Raw genomic sequence first — 16,106 nt, forward strand, 5'->3', positions numbered from 1 at the left:
TTTACAGCAGAGTATGCTGTGTCCACTGGTCAGTGGACCAAACCAACCTGTGTGAAAATGCATTTCAATGTTTTCCCTAAACTCCATGTGTCAGCAGCTCACTTTTCATGAGCACTATGCTGCACAGTGAACTGATATACACTCTAAAAACAATAAGCAGGCTCTACTCAACGTCTTTGGTGAAACATTTTTACACTTCAAATATTAAGTAAACATGAAACTAATTATTTAAATATACTATACAGTTAACAACCAGAAAGTGTGTCTGGGCCATGTGCAGGACTAGTTAGTACTAGTAACGACGGCCCATCGTTAGAGATTGAATGTGAGTGAAGTCTGCTAGGAAGGGATGAAGGGACAGAGCTGTAAACAGGTGAGAGCTGATGCAGCATCACTTATTACCTGAGTTTCCCCACAGGGAAGCTGCTGTTTACAAGCTGTTTAAAGAGAGAAGCAAGAAACCAACAGCCAACAGAGTGAAGGAGCTCCATGCCATCTGATGCACATGAAATAGGCATATTTTATAAATGCTGTTGCCCAGAACATATACATTGGTTTGTGGTGAAACGGTACCCTAGCTTCTATATCGTATGCTCACTCAGCTGTAGTTCCTCCTCTCAGTTCCATTGCAGTGTATTACTTTGTCTGTCTCCTTCATATTTCATTTCCACTGTGTTTGGGGACTGCCAGGTGAATGCCTGTTTTTTCCATCTGCTGGTGTCGTATGTTACTAACAGTGTTGGGAAGAATACTTTAAACAGCTTGTAAACAGCAGCTTCCCTGAGGGGAAACTCAGCTAATAAATGATGCTGTAACCTCTGGGACTTGATCTGCTGGGTGGGAGTCCACTACATCATCCATCCATCCTCATCCATCCAGCTACACCCTCCCTCTAAAAAAGCAGGCTGGAGCGCTCTACCATTTGAGCTAATCCCCCTTGTATAAAGGGTCAATCGCAAGTCAATCAGGACTCACTGCTCTACATGAAGTGTACTAGTGAAGTATTGGAAGCATCAGACTCAAATCTGAGGGTCCAGGGTTCAAGACCCTGTTGCAGTGATGCAGTGATTCCATCCATCCCCAGGAAGATTGCACATACTCACAGCAAGAACAAAGGGCTGTCAACCAGTCCCCCTCCGGCAGTTTCATTGTCATTAGCCAGTCGTTAGTGCCCTTGTGAGGGTTGAAGTCACAATCTTCAGATGATGAGACTGACTCGCTGCCTACTGCACTAACGAGGCTCAGAAAGAGGTGAAACATGGTCTTTTTTCTTTTTCTTCTTTAAATAAAGACATCTACAGTGCTCATGCTGGCTACTGCACCAACAAACATTCTTAATTTAAATCAAATGAGTGTGTTCTATAAAAAGGCTCTAAAGGTAAAACATCTCAGTAATTCTTCCTGTGACACCTTCACTACCAGTGATGGTAAGTGCTCTTGTTTCAAATGTGATGTGCACTGTACCACTGAAGCTCGTCTGTGAAGTGTAGTGCCTCTGTGTGTGTGTCACAGTGATGTTAACAGAAGTCAGATAGGTCTGTTAACACATATAAAAACAACATGCTGAACAACAGCATAGATGTGAAGGTGAATATATGTCCCGTCACATGTTCCTTAAAAGGGTCATTGGCCAGGAATCGAACCCGGGCCTCCCGCGTGGCAGGCGAGAATTCTACCACTGAACCACCAATGCTGTGAAAAGCTGACATCTAGTGGTGCCATCGCAGGTTGCAGCCTCCTCATTCCAATATCAATCCCTCCTCCACATAAAGTCAAAAGTTATAAATTCACCTCATTACATGAGCGGTTGTGTGTAATGACGCGGCTCACCAGCAGAGGGCGTGTGACGGAGCAACAAGCAGGAAACTACAGGGGAGAAGAGACACAAGCATCCACAGATCAGAACACTCAGCTCTTCTCTCTAAGACCATGATGATACCGTCACATATCATCACTGCACATGTTTTTGGCTGCACGTCTGGAAATGAGAGGAGACAGAACATTATCATACATGTTGCATAAGTAAAGTCACATGACTTGCACGACTGTAAACAAAGGAAACCACAGAAAAAGTCAAAGGATTCAATCTAGGCCACCTGCATTGCTGCATTAATTTCAGATTGCAGCCTTTCTCCCAGTATTTGTCTGATGTCAACAGGCATCAAGTAGAAGCAGACATATGAGCTATGTTAATGATGATAATACACTCAACAAAAATATAAACGCAACACTTTTGTTTTTGCTCCCATGTTTCATGAGATGGACTTGAAGATCTAAACTTCATTCCAGGTACACAATATTACCATTCCTCTCAAACATTGTTCACAAATCTGTGATAATGTGTGATAGTGAGCACTTCTGCTTTGCTGAGATAATCCATCCCACCTCACAGGTGTGCCACATCAAGATGCTGATCTGACATCATGATTAGTGCACAGGTGTACCTCAAACTGCCCACAATAAAAGGCCACCCTGAAATGTGCAGTTTTGTCTCACAGCAAAATGCCACAGATGCCACAGGCATTGAGGGAGCGTGCAATTGGCATGCTGACAGCAGGAATGTCAACCAGATCTGTTGCTCGTGCATTGAATGTTCATTTCTCCACCATAAGCCGTCTCCAAAGGCGTTTCAGAGAATATGGCAGTACATCCAACCGGCCTCACAACCGCAGACCACGAGTAACTGCACATTTTTTTTCATGCCTATTCTGCCATGTATAATACCCCCCCCCCCTACTTCCCCCGGGATAAATAAAGTTGATTAATTTAATTTGATTTGATTTGAAGCTCTCGGCACCGTGGCCGCCCATAGTATCAGAGCTGGACTTGCAGGCCAGGGAGGATGAGGCAGGGACGGCCTGCACCAACTGCCGGGAGCTGGCGGCCAAAATCATCTCATCTAATGAGGGTGTGGCGGTGCCGGCAGAGGTCGAGGTGGTGGTGCCTGAGATTCATGATGGGGAATTCAAGGAGAAGGAGCAGGCCAGGATGGGCATGTGTTGGGTGAAAGAATTTTTTCTGCATGGTGTTAACATGCAGTGTGTTCAGATATATAAGTTTCATGTTTATATGTGTTTATCGCTTAATAATGTGATTTTCATAAGTGTTTATGTGTTAGGAAGTTTTATAGAAAATCAAAGTAATTTGCGGATACTGAATGTATTAATAAGTAATTTCATAGTATGTCATATAACGTTGCTGCAGTTCAGGCTGTGGCAGATGAGATCAGTTGTTTTTCTGTTCTCTGGAGAGAGCTCCGGTTGGTACGAGATGGTCATAAATTCAGACTAAGGACAGCAGCACCTTTGACCTGATAAAAGCCAGATTCTAAAGGAATGTGTTTTTCTCCTGAGTACCCAGTTTTATGGTCACCCCCAGATCGGACTCACAACCTATGAGATTTGAGGAATTGAAGTTTTACCTTATTTGGCAGTAAACACTAATGGTCTAGTTGCTGTATGAACCAGGGTCTGCAGGGGGGCGGTAGATGCCCCTGTGGGCCGGCAGGCAGGAACGCCCATGGGGTATATCAATGTGTGAATTCCATGTCCAGTTGTTGTTGCATTGTTCGTTGTTGCTGTGTGGTTGTTTGTTCTTGTTGGTTGTCCTGTTCTTGTGTTGTTCTTGTTTGGTTCTTTGTGTGCAACAACCCAGAGCTCTGCGACTCAGAATTTGCCTCATTGTTTAATAAATTATAATTTTGAGACCAGAATTTATCCGCTCCTTCCTTACAAACTAATTCAGGGGGTGATCAGAAGGAAACAAGGGGATTTTCACCCCGACAATTTGGCGCGAACAGGGACTCGAAGGAGTGTGGGTCAAATGACATCTTGCCTGACGGAGTGACTACTGGCTGGCCAATAATAACAAGGTAAGCAGATACCTGTTTAATCAAAATTCTGCACATTGGACAATCTAAATTAAGTAGTCACTGGGATGGGTACGGTGTTTTAGAGTTCAAATTGTAAGAGGCAGATTGTAAGTCTTAATAAGTGAAGTAAAATGAGATGAAGTAAAAGAAAATGAGATGAAGTAAAAGAAAATGAGATGAAGTAAAAGAGAAAATGAGATGAAGTAAAAGAGAAAAAGGAAAAGTGACACTGAGAGAGATATTAACCAATTAAAAATAAAAAGAATAAAAAAAGGGTTAATACAATAACGTGAATGAGCGTTATGTCATTGGGAGTGGCATCCCCCGCTATATTTGGACGCAAATATAGATAAAGCTCGGTTGAAAGCCCGTGGGATTTGATGACCCCTGAAACGACAGTGATGACCGCCTAAAGCTTAAAAAATAAAAAAAAGGGTCACACAGAGGAAAAGTGTCACAGTGATCACAAAATAATAAAGACAAAAAAAAGGATCACGAGAAAAGAGAAAAGAGAAGAAATATATAGCCTATGTTTAAGTTGTGTTTTATGTATTGAAAATTGTGTTTAATTGTTTTGACCTCGCGCCGTCGAGGAAAGGTGTTTACTCCGTGCCGTCGGAGAAGTGAGTGTGTGTGTGTAGGCCTATGTGTGTGTTTGTAGGTTGAATGAGTGTCTGTGTGTGTGAAAGTGTGTTTAAGTGAAGGTGTGTGACTCTGTTGCCAGAGTCACAGTGAGGGATAGAAGAAGGCACATATAGAAGGTACATTTTTAACATACAGCAGGTACGCAAGAAGGATTTGGTGAGTGGTAATCATGTCTACGTGGAAGACAATTGATGAACAGATGAGTAAGATGTTGAGCCGTTGCTGCGGACAGGCAGGACCAGAGGGACAACAGAAGGCTGCAGCTAAGATGGAAGCAGCAGTGTGTACAGCAATGACAGGACAGGGAGTGAAAGGAGATGATAAAAAGCCACTAAAAAGTGTGATTGCAACAGTGGAGAATAGAGTTAAACTAGAGAGAGAGAGAAAGGAGGAGATTATTAGATTATTAGTGTTAGAGACAGTTGAGTTGAAGGAGGCAGTGCAGGCTGATGAGGAGAGACGTAAGATTCTATTCAGGCATATCTGTGCTGCATAGATGATGATTGTGAGGATGGTAGTACCACTGACATTAAACAGGAAGTAGAGAGCGAGGGAACTCAGGGGGCGGAGATACCGTTTTCCCTATTCACCAGCCTCTGCTGTAGCTTCTGCTTCGCCTCAGACCCCACTTCCTGGGATGTACCCCATCATGACTGTCCCTGATGGGAGGGGGCGAGTAACAGACACACAGACAGGAGTGAACTCTAGTCAACCTGGTGCCCAGCAGCACTGGTACAGACAGGCAACAGAGGAGGGGCTTCCCCTGTTGCTTCAGCAGGCCCAGAAAAATGACCCTGATTTACCAGGAAGTGATTCTGTTGCTTGGAGAGACATGTTGTACACCATATGAATCTACACACAGACACAGAGACCATGGAGATGAAAAGGCTGCAGACACAATTATTAAAGCTGCAGTTAGCTCAAGCTAGAAAGAAAGCAGCATATCAGAGGAAAATGAAGAAATACACCCCTGCATCACAGAGGTGGTTCAGCCTCAGCCTGCTCCCCCACCTCAGCCACAGTCCCCAGTTGTGGGAAATCTTGATATGTATTTAACCCCATCTTGGGTCACCCGCCCCCACTATCAGGTGGGTGGGGTCAATATCATAGAGGAGGTAACTGGAGGGGAAAAGAGGGTGGCCGGGGGAGGGGGGCATGGAAGGGTGGATACAGCGGTTTGAGTGGAGGTGACTGCTTCTATTGTGGAAAACCTGGCCACTGGGAAAGAGACTGTCACTACAAGCAGCCCCGTCAGTGACCTCAAGGGGCTCCCTGGTATCCTCCCCAGGGAAATGGCTGTCAAAGATCACACCGGCATCTCAAATCATTTCGTCGGTTGGCTTCTTTTGGGAAACCTTTGCCATTCACAGAACTTGTGAAACTGTGTTAGCAGCACCAGACATTGTTTCATTCGCTCCAGCTCATCACCAGTGAATTGATGCAGAGACTGGAACCTCCATTATGTGCTCCCCAGATGGATTAATAGTGACTTTTCTTACTGGACAGACTTTTTATGCTCCAGAGTGTTGGAGTAGCTGGACAGTGGCTGATGAGAACCACTATGATACAGATGTCTTGTGAAGATATCTGCTGGACTCGTTTTTACCTGAGTCTCCTTAAGGGGGCGGTCTCCTCAGTCTATTCCAGCTGTGGAAACCCTGGATAATGTCTTTCTGACTCTATAGGCTGTCCACTGATCCCTGTAGGTTATTCTCTTCTATGACAGGTGTGAGGATCTCTTCTATCAGGAGAGGTTCTACCTCCTAATGAGAGGGACTACATTGGTCCATCACAGCAGATAAATTGTTTGTGACTGAGGAGGGAGTAGCTGCTGACGTATAGTTAACACCAGAACAGTTTTAAATGGCTCAAAATGGCAGATAATAGTGTGCCACTTGTTTGCTTAGTAATTGTACCACACATAATATTATAGAATTAGCTCCATGGTTAGAAATGTAAAGCTATTTCTAATAAATAGGCACAGAGGATAGGTGTTTAGAATTCTTCATCCTTTAAAGCTTATTAGGTTGCCATTCATACAGTAGAGGCATAATAAGGCTCAGGAGATGTTAGCCCACTACCACATAACATCTGGTCTTCATCATTTACTGATGTAGGTTTTGTGCCTCCTGTACTCTTGTCTCTTTCATTGTCTCAACTTCTATAATGATCTGGTTCTCCTAGATCACTTAGTCCCATTTTATCTTGATGTTTCTGAAACAGGTGGAGCTGTGAATGGTGTTCTGTTTCAGAAAAAAGAGGGTGAGACAGGATTAATGTATTTGAGTTTTAAACCGGATGATAAACTGTTTGATTAACTATTACATTCCACAGCATGGATTCCCAGAATGGATCTCATTTTAAGAGTTTAGACTTGGAAAAGGTGGAGCAGACTTTAGGCCTAAAACATAGGTATGGTGCAGTATATCAATCATAGTTACAGGGAAAAGTGGAAAGGATGAAACTACAACCTAAAACAAAAATTGGCTAAAATCTGTGCACAGACCAAATTTATATGGGTTCAAGTATTATCTATTGTATTGATGTTCTGTTAATAACGCCATATAATGTACACCCTATGAGCTTCTTACAGGTCGACAGTTTCCTGGACCAGCTGGCCGGCTGAGACTGAAGAAGTATGCAGTATGGTATTATAAACCATAATATAATGAATTTAAAGCTTTGGTGTTAGTATTTGTATTAAAGGAGAAAGGAGAGATGGAGAGTCCAGAAGGAGCCACACACAGCTGAGTGGGTCCTCCTGAAGGTGATAAAGAGAAAGTGGTCGGAGCCAAGGTGGACAGGTCCTTACCAGGTGGTGGAGCGCACCTCCCACGCGGTGTGGCTGAAAGGCAAAGGAGACACCTGGTATCACTGGAGCCAGTGCACCCCAGCTACAGAACCAGGGAGAACGCTGAGCGACATTAAAGGAGCAGGAGGAGGATAAAATAAAAGGGGCAGAATAATCCCCTGAAACCAGGAGTGTGACCAGTAGGTAGTCTACCCTACTTGGTTGAAGAGGATGAGACGGTGAATACACATACATGAGCAATCATCAGGATCAGCGTGGGACTAAGAGTGATAGGCGAAGTTAAGCGCATCACTCCAACTAAGGGTGATAGGCGAAGTTAAGCGCATCACCCCACCAGGAAACGAACCACAGTCATCAGTAAGGTCAGCTGTCGAGAGGAAGGTCTAAAGTTTCAGGAGCAGAGGTTCTAGTTCCTGTGTCAAGAAGACTCCGGCTGACAAGATGGGACTGTGGGGTAACTGGAGGGTGTTGGGAGCTTGTGTTTTCATGTCTGTAGTTAGTGTATCTTTGACTTTTTCTGTGTAACATAATTTCGTGTGTACTATTTTGTCAGTTTTCCAGGATCCAATGGTAAGTCAAATCCAGGGCCCAGCACACGCAGGGTGAGGAGAGCACCAGGGACAGGAGGAGATGTATGTGTGAGAAACAGGGGAGGTATAGAGTTAGACTACTATAAGGGTTCAGAGTTCTCTTTTATCTTTGATTTGTGCGCAGTAATCAACTGCGGGGGATATAATGTGTCGTGGAGACAGTATGGAGAAGTTTGTGGATTGGGGTGGCACACAAATTGGGCACCTAAAAAAGCTAAAACCACCTCAGGCGGGCGGATCTTGTTCAGTGGGTATTTCCATATACAAAGAGATTGGAGCTGCACGCAGAATCCCATTATGTTATCAATTACTGGCCTGGACCACAACCCTTATGTTAAATCTTCCGGAGTGCCTGGCCAATGTTGGGACCCAACCCGACATTGTAGTCCATAAGCTCACCCCGTTCGATGTATTAGCGTTATCTACTGGTTATGAGGATGAATATTTGGCTCGGATGGTAAAACAGGTGAGGGAGCAAAATATGTCAGTTGTGTTGCCTGTGCATCAGCGAGGCCCCACCTGTACACTGAACCTGCCCCATTATATCCAGACGATGCATGGGGATTTGATTTCAGTACAGGACCGGATGACTTTGGATATGTTATTGGCAGAGAAAGGAGGTGTATGTGCTATGTTTGATGAAATGTGTTGTACTTTCATTCCCAATAACACTGCTCCCGACGGTAAGGTCACTAAAGCTTTAGAAGGTTTGAGAACTCTTTCCAGTACGTTGCATGAGCACTCAGGGATAGATAACCCCCTGGACGACTGGCTGATTAGGGTGCTGGGACCCTGGAAGGCGGTAGTATGGTATGTCACTAATCACTTTTTTGCAGCATTCTTGGGTATTTTGACTATATGTGGTTGTTGTTGTTATATTCCCTGTGTGCACTGTTTAGGTTACAGGTTAATTGTGTCAGCAATTGAAAAGCAGGATTCAGGTTTTCATTCTCCTTCATATCAGATGCCTCTGCTGGCAGCAGAGGTGCCCGTGCCAGGTGACGACGAGGAAGATTTGTTGTGAGCTCTTATAAGAGCTCAAAAGAGGGAATTGTTGGGTGAAAGAATTTTTCTGCATGGTGTTAACATGCAGTGTGTTCAGATATATAAGTTTCATGTTTATATGTGTTTATCGCTTAATAATGTGATTTTCATAAGTGTTTATGTGTTAGGAAGTTTTATAGAAAATCAAAGTAATTTGCGGATACTGAATGTATTAATAAGTAATTTCATAGTATGTCATATAACGTTGCTGCAGTTCAGGCTGTGGCAGATGAGATCAGTTGTTTTTCTGTTCTCTGGAGAGAGCTCCGGTTGGTACGAGATGGTCATAAATTCAGACTAAGGACAGCAGCACCTTTGACCTGATAAAAGCCAGATTCTAAAGGAATGTGTTTTTCTCCTGAGTACCCAGTTTTATGGTCACCCCCAGATCGGACTCACAACCTATGAGATTTGAGGAATTGAAGTTTTACCTTATTTGGCAGTAAACACTAATGGTCTAGTTGCTGTATGAACCAGGGTCTGCAGGGGGGCGGTAGATGCCCCTGTGGGCCGGCAGGCAGGAACGCCCACGGGGTATATCAATGTGTGAATTCCATGTCCAGTTGTTGTTGCATTGTTCGTTGTTGCTGTGTGGTTGTTTGTTCTTGTTGGTTGTCCTGTTCTTGTGTTGTTCTTGTTTGGTTCTTTGTGTGCAACAACCCAGAGCTCTGCGACTCAGAATTTGCCTCATTGTTTAATAAATTATAATTTTGAGACCAGAATTTATCCGCTCCTTCCTTACAAACTAATTCAGGGGGTGATCAGAAGGAAACAAGGGGATTTTCACCCCGACACATGTCGCCAGTGACCGTGGCACTCTACATCGGCCAGGCCACTGGCTTTGTGGAGTACTTGCGAGACACCCCTCCGCAGCACAGCCGGCTCAAGGCACAGGATGTGGTCGTCCTGTTCAGGTACCTCAAAAAAATGTACAGGGACCTGAACAGGACGATCCTGGGGCACCAGATTGCCGTGAAGGCTCGGAAACAACAGCAGCTGGTGAGCCGGGAGGCGCTCGGGACCTGCATCCACCTGGCCAGAGACAGGATTCCCTCACTGCTGGGTAATGCTAGACTCCACACACACAATCCCAGCTTCACATACTACACATACTTCATCAGTCTAATCGTATGAACTGAAAGTTAGCCTTACTAATGCATCTCTCTCTCTCTCTTTTCACAGACAACGTGGAGAAGGCCGCACCCAAAGATCCGGTGACAAGATACCGGTTCTTTGGGTACATGGCCGCCTTCCTGACCTGCATCTAAGTGCACAGGACCGGGGTCCTCACCCATATGCGGGTCAGCTCGGGTCGGAGGTGGAAAGGGCAGTGGGGGATGATAGTACGGGCTACCTCGTCAGTGTAAGTTCAAGATGCCCGCAAAAGAATTTACCATGAGTTTAAAGCCTCAGAAAGAACTAATGGTCTGTCTTTGTGTGTCTGCTCTTCTTGCAGGTCCTGGACCACAAAACATGCCGTAAATTCGGCCAGGCCCAGGTTTTTCTGGAGCCTGACGAAATTCAGTGGTTCAGGCGCTGGCTGAGGCTCCGTGGCCGGGCGGTTGCCACAAACTCGTTGTTTTTGAACTCCCTCGGGAGGGGGGAAGCAAAAAACATGACAAAATATTGTCCCTCCAGGCCGAAATGGGCCTGGAGGGACGGCCCACCCTTCTGGATATCCGCAGTGCTGTGGCTACCTACGTAAGTTTCAGATACCCTCCCAGTTTCCCTGAATGCCCTATGATCCATACTGATGTTGCCTTGTGCTTGTCTTTTTTCCACAGAACTTTGAGGACAACAATCCGACCATGAAGGAGGCAGTGTCCTCCTTCATGTGTCATAACATTGATACACAGGAGCGTTTTTACGCCTTACACAAAAACCTCGGCCGGGCAAAGTCCCTCAGGGAGGTATTTGTGCGAACTAAAAGACAGAGATGACTCCCCATCCACCTCTGGACTGAAGAGGGCCAGGGAATCATCTCCTGAGGCAGAAGAGCGCCCAGCCAAGGTAACTCACTTGTGTGCAGTTGGTGGAACATGCTGCAAGCCAATAAATGTTAGCATGTCAGTTAGCATGCCAATTTGACGGACCACCATTGTAGAAGTGACCCTAATCTGATGATGAACTGGCTTACCCTCAGGACAGCTAGGGACAGTAACCCGCCATGATCAGGGACACTTACCTGTAATGTACAGATTAATCCACAGGGAGGTGCTGTACTGGTGCCCAAGGTTCCCTCAGTGTGCAGGGGTGATGGATGGGAGTCATATTCCCATTATTGCTCCTGAGGATAACCATGCTGACTATTTTTTATTTATTCAACATCTGTCCAGTCAGCAGTCTTCCCCATGATTGTGTCTGCTTTGCAGGTGTTTTGAGTTCATCATCTGATCACAGTGTGACATCATTAGTTTATAATATTGACCTTTTCCACAATATTCTCATTTTTTGGAGATGCACCTGTACATGGTGGCTGATTATGACAAACTAATGAAGTGCTGTGAAAATAAGTTAAATATAAAAACATGAGACAGTGGGGACCTTGGGTGGCTCCTTCAGCCACAGACTTTTGTCCAGACAGGGGTCAGACTGTATAACATCAGTCCATCTGTACTCTAACCTCTGTACTTTATCACCATGTTTACACCCAGTGACACTGATGGGGAAACAGTACAGTGTTTTTTCTCTTAGTGCAATAACATCCTCACCTACAGTGTAATACTCAGAGTTTTTCATGATATCATAACAGGACATAATACATCTCTGTACATTTCTCATCTGTATCTGCATATCTTATGGTTGATCTGTACATTGTCTTTATTTCTACTTTATCTATTGTTATGCTGCTCAGGACCTTGTTTTCATGCTGCTGTAATGGAATGGAAGGAACGCTGACAACCAACATAGGTCATAGCAGCAGTCACCTGGTGCGGTCATGTATCAGCTGGGGTGTGACGCAGTGGCTCCGTCAGTAACTATGGGCAGTGTGTACGCACCCAGACACACATCATTGGAAACCAACTTTAATGAGAGGTGAGGGTTGCAAAAGTCAGAACAAGAGCCTGTTGACAGAAAACTCTAAAGGAGAAGGTTGCCATGTTAGAAAACGAACAAGACTTTCTGCAGAAAACCATGACCATGACATCCACTGGTAGGTCATCTGTTCTTTGAACGCAAACGTTTGAACTAGTGCCGTCACATGATTAAAATTTTAATCACATTAATCACTGTTGCTGTATATTTATTGTGATTAAATATCACTCATTTGTTTAAACAAGTACGTTAATGCAATATAATGTATTTGAGTTGGACCAACATGATTTTTTCATGTTGGTCCAACTCAACCTAAACATATCAATTAAATATAATTTGATTGAGTTAGTTCAACTTATTTGTGTCAAATAGAGCTAAAATAAAGTACATTAGTTTATTAGTAATTAAAGTTATTTGTGTTTGTCCAACCTAAAGATATAATAAAATTATTATTATAAAATTACCTTTATATTAACCTACCACCCCTTAAGAAAAACATGACACCTGGTTGAGGTCCTTTTATTTAAATGCAGCAGAAATAGAAACAGTAAGGTGCATAACATTCCTCCAGGACATAAACCTTTGCATTTCAATATACCAAATTAAGTTGGATGAAACCCCCACATCGCTGGGCTCCTGTCTTCAGAATGTGTAAGCTGCCCTCCTATAGGGTTAAAAACACAAACACACAACACTCAGGTTACATGCAATCCTGAGCATCACATAAACATGTGAATCTTTCATTAATATTGAAGTTCCTCCTTTGTTCTGGGAAACTTACAGAAGCTTCTTTGAGAAGTGGTTCAGCTGGGCCATGAACTTCAATGCAGCGGCTTTCTGGTGATCTGCAAGAAGTCATCATTCACCTGGAAAACAGTAGTAGTACAAACAGTATTGTTAGTTGTAGTTACTCTCACAGACTTGAATAGCTATAAAGAAATGTGAGTTTTCATTTTACATTCATTAATTACCATGGACAAGTAAAAATGTGATTTAGTAGTAGCATAATCCATGTATTAAAGTACATCTGCATGTAGGCGGTGTATGTGTATGATAAGCTGCAGATGCATAAAAGTACCTGGTTCCAAACTGCACTCTGCACACATCCACATACAGCATCCTGTAAAATAAAAGAAGTCAGATCTCATTGACCAAATAACAAGATGCTGTAATTGATTACCAAGTATATAATTAGCTACAGTCATTAAGAGCATAAGATGAGATTATATATAGAGGTATGCATGTAATAAATATGTTAAAGGTGTTATGCTGCAGCAGCCACTCCCAAATTTCACAATGAAATTTCAAATCTGAAAATCCTCTGAGGTCCACCCAAAACTTTAATCTGAAATCTCAACTCGTTTTAATCAAATATCATTTAATAGGTATTTTTTAGGTTGAGTTGGACCAACATGGAAAAATCATGTTGGTCCAACTCAAATACATCACATTGAGTTGGGGCTACCCATATTTATTGGATGGAAAAGTCTCCCACAATTTAACTGAGTTCATCCAATGAGTTCTTTTTATTTTATTTTTATCTATAGCGCCAGATCACAACAGAAGTCATTTAATGGTCCCTTACTATAGAACACATTTATACCTTTTCCTTTTACTAAACAAAGTCATTTCAGCACGTTTACAGGTCTCCCCTGCTCTGTGTCGTACGGCGCAGTTCCAGCCTGATGCACAGGGGAGCAGGCACCCACCAGCAGACAAAAAATATATAAAAAAAAATATATCGCGAAAATATGCCGACTGCTTCACTTCAATAAATCACGACTGTATTGTTTCACATTAACTACACTTAAGCACTGGCTGTACCCCTGCATACAAGTGCTGCTTAGGCCAGCACACAGCGTTAGCTCTGGGCTAACGTTAGCCTGCCAGCTACACTACAAAAGTAAAGCAAAGCACTTTGGATTGCGTTAGCTGGCGGCGAGCTGCGCTCTCAGTGTGTTAAGGATGAATTCAACGTGCCTGTGTAGAAAACTCAAAGTACTAACCGTGTTCACCACTTACCTCTGACAGCTATATGACACGACCATAGACGTTAGCTACAACAAATGCTAACTAATCTTAGCTGCTTGTAGCCTGTCTACCCCAATGTGAACAATGACTGACACTTCTTCTTAAGCTCAATGTCCATTTATCTTAAGGCATGCACATTGTTTCACATAAAGATAATAAACTTATTAAATAGAAGACAGAAAACTTACCAACAGTAGTTTCAAGCAGAGGCAGATGGCGGGTAGGACAGAGGCTGATCTCGTGCGCATGCTCTTGCTCTGCTAGTTAAACTCATTCGGTTTGAGAGGGCCACGGGAGTCAAAGCAAATATATATTTATGTTACATCTGCTAAACATATTTGGGTATTGTTGGAATTAATAACATTTTCATAAGACAAACAAAATAATGTTTCACCTCTAAGAGGGGCTTGAATCAGTTTTTTGAGTGCAGTGAGTCTGCTCCCTATGTCCTCAACATGTGTTTTAGCATTACATCCCAGTCAGTGGTGTCAAAGCAGTCCCTCAGACCATCCTCTGCCTCAGCTGACCACTTCCTGATTGAACGTGTGGTTTTAGACATCCTTTTGACCAGGGGGTGTACTGTGGCTGCAGGTGAACCAGGACCATAAACGCCTCGGGGTGCTTTGTCTGCAGTCTTGCTGTTACTGTGTGTATCTTCTCATAGGCAGCTGATGCGTCCACGCTCGGTGGGGCGTAAACACAGAGCACGATCACATGACTTAGTTCCCTCGGCAAGTAATATGGCCGCAGGCTAACAGTTCCAAGTCCTGACAACACAGTACCTTTTCACTGAGACATGTCCTGGGCAACACCAACCTTCATTCACGTAAGTGATGAGCCCCCCACTCTGCTCTTCCCACAAGCGTTCGTGTCTCTGTCGGCTCTCACAGCAGTAAAGCCTGGTAGATCCACGTTAGCATCCGGTTTCATATCAGTGAGCCACGTCTCTGTGAAGATGTATAAGCTGCACTCACAGTAACTCTGTTGATTGTTCAGCGCAAACAGCTCATCCATCTTATTCGGTAGTGAGTTGACATTCCTTATTATTGCCGAGGGGATCGCTGGCTTAAAATGTCTACGTGCAGCCTCTACTTTCACTCCTGCCTTACAGCCCCTGTACTTCTTCCTCAGCTCTCCCTGGACCTTGTGCTGCATTCTGACGTTAGTCCTCAGTGCAAAGACTTCTTCTCTTGAATAAACAATCATTTGTAGATTGCTTCTAGGAGTTTGAGCAGACTGCTGTTTACAGGGTCTAAGTTGGAATATGAACTTGTTTGGGTTAAAGACAATTGCTATACATGTAAACATAAGACAGACCTTCAATCTACTGAAGTTGAAAGATGAGGGCTCGTCCGGGAATTGAACCCAGGACCTCTCGCACCCAAAGCGAGAATCATACCCCTAGACCAACGAGCCACATGTGACCTCTTTTTTTTCATGTTTCAGTCAGTGCAAGAACAACACAAAGCACATGTTCTTCTTAGTTTGACATTGGTAAAGATATGTACAAAGATTTCTGGTTAGGAATATATAGTGTTGAACAGGGACTTGAACCCTGGGCCCTCAGATTAAAAGTCTGAGTTCCTTCAAGATCCACCCACAGAGATCCTAAACACATAAACTCAGATTCCCAACCAGAATAGTAGCAGAACTGAAGACACCACTTGGAGGAGTGTCTTCAAAAACCAATCCTTGAGTCCAATGTACCAACCAGCACACAGTAAGTGAAACAGGCATGTCCACGCTTCAACAATGAAAACACAGATTGGCCGTATGGGGATTGAGCTAACCGGCCCTATTGACTAACTTGACTGTTATTCTGGAATTCTGCCTATCATTCCGGAATACTGATGTCTATACTGGAATGCTACCGCTTATTCTGGACTTCTGCATTTCATTGCAAAATTTTGACGTTCATTAGGGAATGCTTTTCATTCTGGAATGGTGTCTTTCATTCCGCAAATCTGCTTTTCATTCTGTTATGCTGACTTTTGTCCTGGAATGTTGCCTTCCATTTTGGAACACACGCTTCCATGACATCACAGGCCACTGTCGGGTTAGGGGTTTAATCCCAGAA

General features: G+C 43.7%; 1 non-coding gene across 1 annotated transcript; it reads right to left on the minus strand.

Moving 5' to 3' along the window:
* Positions 1–15,373: 15,373 nt before the first annotated feature.
* trnap-ugg (transfer RNA proline (anticodon UGG)) lies at positions 15,374–15,445 on the minus strand. The gene has a single exon. It is a non-coding gene; the product is annotated as a tRNA-Pro (tRNA).
* Between the last annotated feature and the right edge of the window lie 661 nt (positions 15,446–16,106).

The sequence above is a fragment of the Parambassis ranga genome, unplaced genomic scaffold (genome assembly GCF_900634625.1).
Source record: "Parambassis ranga unplaced genomic scaffold, fParRan2.1 scaffold_201_arrow_ctg1, whole genome shotgun sequence".
Taxonomy (NCBI): Eukaryota; Metazoa; Chordata; class Actinopteri; family Ambassidae; genus Parambassis; species Parambassis ranga.